The sequence below is a fragment of the Gopherus flavomarginatus genome, chromosome 2 (assembly GCF_025201925.1).
Source record: "Gopherus flavomarginatus isolate rGopFla2 chromosome 2, rGopFla2.mat.asm, whole genome shotgun sequence".
NCBI lineage: Eukaryota > Metazoa > Chordata > Testudines > Testudinidae > Gopherus > Gopherus flavomarginatus.
The window spans coordinates 108,412,673-108,418,672 of NC_066618.1; positions in this window are offsets into that span (position 1 = coordinate 108,412,673).

Below are 6,000 nucleotides of genomic sequence, written 5' to 3' on the forward strand. Positions count from 1 at the left end.
ACAATCTGTCAAGTGATTTGAAAGGATTTGTAAGTGATGACAATCACTGTCATAATTGCTATTTATGTTAATAGCCTTTATATAATTCTTACTTTTCCTGCATTATTGTCAGATCTGAATGTTATATTCAACATTATAACAGTGTTTCTATTGTCTTAGTTTAATCCAGTGTTTCTCAAACTGGGGTCGCCGCTTGTGTAGTGAAAGCCCCTGTTTACCTGCCCTGTCCACAGGTCTGGCCGATCGCGGCTCCCACTGGCCGCGGTTTACCACTGCAGGCCAATGAGAGCTGCTAGAAGCAGCAGCCAGTAAGTCCCTCGGACCACGCTGCTTCCAGCAGCTCCCATTGGCCTGGAGCAGTGAACCGCAGCCAATGGGAGCCGCGATCGGAAAGACCTGCAGATGGGGCAGGTAAACAAACCGGCTTGGCTCGCCAGGGGCTTTCCCTACACAAGCGGCGACCTCAGTTTGAGAAACACTGGATTAATCAAAAATAGACATTTATCGAGAATAAAATACACACAAAATTATTAAAACAACATTAAAGGCTCTGCTCCAGTCTTTTGGAGTTACAAATGCTCATACAGGTAACTTTAAATATTCTGCATTGTTCTTGCACAGTTTGCACAAGACCTTCATTCCCTGGTATCTTGCTTTTTGGTTTCTAAAATATGTATATTTAAAATATGTATACATGTATATATTTTAGGGGAATTTCAGTCTACATATGTTTTTATATACATTTTCTACTGTAAAAAAATCACCTGTTTTGACCACAGATGGAGAAGGAATAAAAATATCCCCCAAATTTATCTTTTACCTAACTCTACTACACTTGAATTTCAACAAAATACTATAGAATTGATCATCCTTAAAGTGAGTATATGACAAGAGAGTTCTAACCAAGGATTCATGTGTCTAAGTAGGGAACACTTTTTTTTTTTTTAATGAGCTGTTCAGGGAAAATCAGAACCATGAAGGAGAGTTCAGCGGAATTGCATGGGTAGACTCAGATTTCATAAATCAGAGGAGTAGCCGCGTTAGTCTGGATCTGTGAAAGCAGCAAAGAATCCTGTGGCACATTATAGACTAACAGACGTTTTGGAGCATGAGCTTTTGTGGGTGAATACCCGCTTCATCGGATGCATGTAGTGGAAATATACCTGCCTCTGGAAATTTGCACTACATGCATCCGACGAAGAGGGTATTCACCCACGAAAGCTCATGCTCCAAAATGTCTGTTAGTCTATAAGGTGCCACAGGATTCTTTGCTGCTTTCTCAGATTTCATGAGTAATTCTGAACCTGGAATTTATTTTATAGAATCCTTTTTAGTGATTAACCCAACCTTACTAATGAGTATTTGGTTCATTCTACTTCTACTGGAGTGAATTTAATATTTTCTTGACTTCAGTGGGAGATGGATTGGATGCATGATGCCTAAATACCTTACACAAGTAATCAGAAGTTTAACTGAAAAAAATATTTATTTTGACCTAAACCATTTCACAAGTACAAAAATCTCCAGCTAGGAACTGTGTATGCAAAGATAAGAAAGTCTTAATTCTCCAAACAAGATCCAGAGGAACCTAGGAGCAGCTGCAATGCAGGTGGGGTGTCAAATGTTCAGTTGCATCATACTATTTAGCCACTAGATGTCACTGTGTACTGTATGGAGTTCCAGACAGGATGTGGTGTGGTCCCTAACAGACAGAAGGGAAGCTGTAAACTTGGTCAGAGTGCTATAGGAGCAGTGCTGATAGACCAGTGTTTCTCAGACTGGGGTCGCTGCTTGTGTAGGGAAAACCCCTGGCGGGTCGGGCCGGTTTGTTTACCTGCCCCGTCTGCAAGTCCGGCTGATCGCGGCTACCACTGGCCACAGTTCACTGCTCCAGGCCACTGGGAGCTGCTCGAAGTGGCACGCGCCGAGGGACTTACTGGCCGCCGCTTCCGGCAGCTCCCATTGGCCTGCAGTGGTGACCTGCGGATGGGGCACATAAACAAACTGGCCCAGCCTGCCATGGGTAGAGTATCTGGAAGTTGTGATGGTGAATTCCATCCGTTATAGCTCCTTCATCTGACCTGCTTAATCATTTCTCCCACACAATTTCCTTTTATAGTTCTCACCAAAGAGTACACTTCATCAAGGAGCTTACTATCACAGTCTTCTAGAAATAACACTCCCACCATCCCTTCCCTGTTTGAGCCACAATTCAAGAAGGTCCTTAATTCAATAAAACTGCTCATTTACTTAAAGTTAGGTTTGTACTTAAGTATGTTATGGAATAGGGGCCTTAACTCTGATACACTTGCATCATTGATCTAAGAGCACAGTGGTCTTATTGTTGTCAACCTTTTCCTCCATCCCTGAGGCTATCTCGTCTTTCTGTTGTTGTTGCCTTAATCTAGATGGTAGCCTGTTCTGAGCATGAATGCCATTACTACTGGTTTTGTAAAACACCATACACATATATTGTATATAAATTAATGTAAAGCCCACGTAATATCCTGCATAAAACCTGAGTAGCAAGTGCCATAATAATTAAGTAGCCAAGATTTATGCAAAGCAGGTGAATGTCAATGAGAGTTTTGCTTGTGTAAGGCCCTGTTATTTTTTGAGAAAATATAAATATTTTATATTTTACATCAAGGAAAGATATAACTCCTGTTATATTATATAAATTCTGTTCTTAGGTCTCCTTTAAAAGCATTCAGAACTTCGTCTTCCTCTAGATCGTATTTAAGTTTCAAAACTGGTGACATTCATTTATTATGCTTTTGAAAGTGTTGGTTAAAAATAAAATGGTGAATTTTCAAGCATTAAATTTAGGGAAGAGTGATTGAAGTTATGTCTACACCATAAAATACTCATGTCTCCTACTCCATAGAATACGTTTATACAATCTTTTTGAATTACACTTGTATGTGTCAGCTCTCTCCCTGTACCCCCTTCATCCCACTGTAAATGAATTAGAGGATTTCAGGATACTTGGAACCCAAGATTCTGTCAAAAACAATTCCTTCTTCATTAAGATAAAGTTGGAAGACTGCCACTGCACTACCAAAGATAGAGATTTCAATTTTCTGGTAGGTTGAAGCATAAAATAGGAGAAAATAAAATGGATTCTAAAATTCAACTTTTCTTTTCTATTGAATTAATTACAATATGATGCATTTGTTGTGCTCCAAAAGCCATTCTGTAGAAAACAGAGTGGGAACTTGGATTATCCTCCAGGTTTGAAGATATGGGTATTTGCCTCTCTGTATGTAGTTGTATTTATAAGTTTGTCTTCTCTGTAAAACCGAAGTAATGCCAGGTATTGCATTCTTACCTTGTTTATTCTCTACTAAAAACCTGTGATGTATTCATCAACAAGTTTGATTAATCTATGGTAGAGTAAGGTTTAATATATTACTAGATAACTGAGGAATAGTATCCTATTTGTCACTTGCGTTGGTTGCCCAAACATCAATATATGGTTGAGCTATAGAGTGCCTGTATCATTAACCCAACCCAATCTCTAGGTCAGATTTGAGCATTTGGAAGACATCTGCAGTAAGAAAGTAGAAATGATGGACCATAACAGATGTGTTCTTCAGAGGACTGAAAGCAATAAAACAGATTACACATGAAATGCAATAAGGCAATTACAAATAAAACTCCAGTTATAGTAAAGGTGTTATATTCTGAATTACCCCATTTAGTTACTTAAGATTTATGCCTGTATGATGGTAGAATTTGGTTACATGGGGCCAGACTCTGATCTTATTTACCCTTGTGTAAATCCAGAGTAATGCCACTGAAGTCAATAGAGTAACTTTGGTTTTACAGTGGGGTAACTGAGATCAGTATCTGCCATAACATATTCCCAGATTTGGACCTTAGCGTCCAAAATATGGGTGTTAGCATGAAAACCTCCAAGCTTAGTTACCAGCTTGGACCTGGTAAAGCTGCCACCACCCAAAAAATTAGAGTGTTTTGGGGCACTCTGTTCCCCCCAAAAACCTTCCCTGGGGAGCCCAAGACCCAAATTCCTTAAGTCTTACAACAAAGGGGAATAAACCATTTCCCCCCCCTTCTCCCTTCCAGGTGTTCCCTCCCTGGGTTCCTGGAGAGAGACACAGAAGCAAGCTCCATGAATCTAAACAGAGGGACTCCCCCCTCCCTATTTCCAGTCCTGGAAACAGAAGTACTTCCCTCTTCACCCAGGGGGAATGCAAAGTCAGGCTAGTAAATCTAACACACACAGATTTCCCCCTGACTTCTTCCTCCCACCAATTCCCTGGTGAGCTACAGACTCAATTCCCTGGAGTTCCCCACTAAAGAAAAACTCCAATAGGTCTTAAAGAGAAAGCTTTATATAAAAAGAAAGAAAAAATACATAAAAATGGTCTCTCTGTATTAAGGTGACAAACACAGGGTCAATTGCTTAAAAGAAAAATGAATAAACAGCCTTATTCAAAAGAACACAATTCCAAACACTCCAGCAACTACACACATGTAAATACAAAAGAAAAAAAAAACAATAACCCCTATTGTTTTATGAGCTGTGTACTCACAACTTGGAAACAGAAGATTAGAAAGCAGGAGACAGAAAATTCCTTCCCATAGCCGAGAGGGACAGACACAAGACAAAGAACAAAAAACTCACACACAAACTTCCCTCCACCCAGATTTGAAAAAGTCTTGTTTCCTGATTGGTCCTCTGGTCAGGTGTTTCAGGTCACTCCTTTCCAGGTGAAAGAGACATTAACCCTTAGCTATCTGTTTATGACAGTATCAAAATGGTTTTCAAATCAACTGTAACTTCCCTTGCAAACACAACACTGATCCTAAAAACACCCCTATGCTTAACTTTATACATGTGATTAATCCACTTGGTTTGGATGCGACTACTTGCAGTGTGTAAAGCTAAGTAGAGTGCATGAGTATTTGCAGGCCCAGGGACACAGAAAATAGTAAATTGCATTACTATATGTGATCATAGTTTAAATGTGTTTAACATATAGAATGTTCCAAATTTTGCTTTCAAATATGCAGATACAACTCCGATGGAATGAGATTTGTGAAAACATATTAATGCCACCTAATTACAATATAGTTAATGTAAAAATTATAACTCTTCATGACTACAATTTTGTATTTAACTTTTCTTTATTTTTTGTAATATAAAAGTAAAATATTTCTGTGGAGTTAACAATAGCATTTGAAATCTATAATTCTTAAGATAATTTATTTCAATTTCATAGTCAAAATAACTCATTGAAAGCCATTTCAATACAGATACTGTTAGAGATAAACTATTACCTAAATCTAAGGCCCCAGTCATGCTCATCAATCTATCTAGTGGTCTACTCATATGTATCCACTTTCGGAACCAGGCCCTGATTTAGCAGAAAATGCGTATTTAGGACTGGTATGAAAAGACGTGAATCCTGGTAAACTAACATGTAAATGTTACTGGCCCTGTGAAGGTGTGTACGGAAGCAAAGATGAAAATTGAGTTTCTTTAGTGCAACAGATTTAGCTTAATTCAATGTCAAGAAAAAGATTACATTAACTGTAACATGGGGAACTTTTGTCTCATAAATGTATTCAGAAACTAAGAACAATTCTTTAATATTTTAAGTGAAAAATCTTTATCTAACTAGCAAATTGAAAGAACTACCGGGAGCCTTATTCATGGTGAACCTATACACAATTTTCGCACATCCCTGTAGTACCTTCTACTTTAGGGTGATGGTATGCAGTAACCACTGTCACTGCAGTGCATTATCAATTAGCATATGTGATGTCCTAAAACATCATAGCTGGACGTCAACTAGTTCCTGAATTATTGCAACACATATCCTCATGGGGTACAACATTGCACCACAAACACATTCTCAATGAGCATAAGAAATTACATTTACGTTATATAAAAACAAGCTTTCTTAGTGCGGAAGATGCAGTTACTTCTATGACAACACAAGATACTCTCACTAAAAGCAACTGTGCACA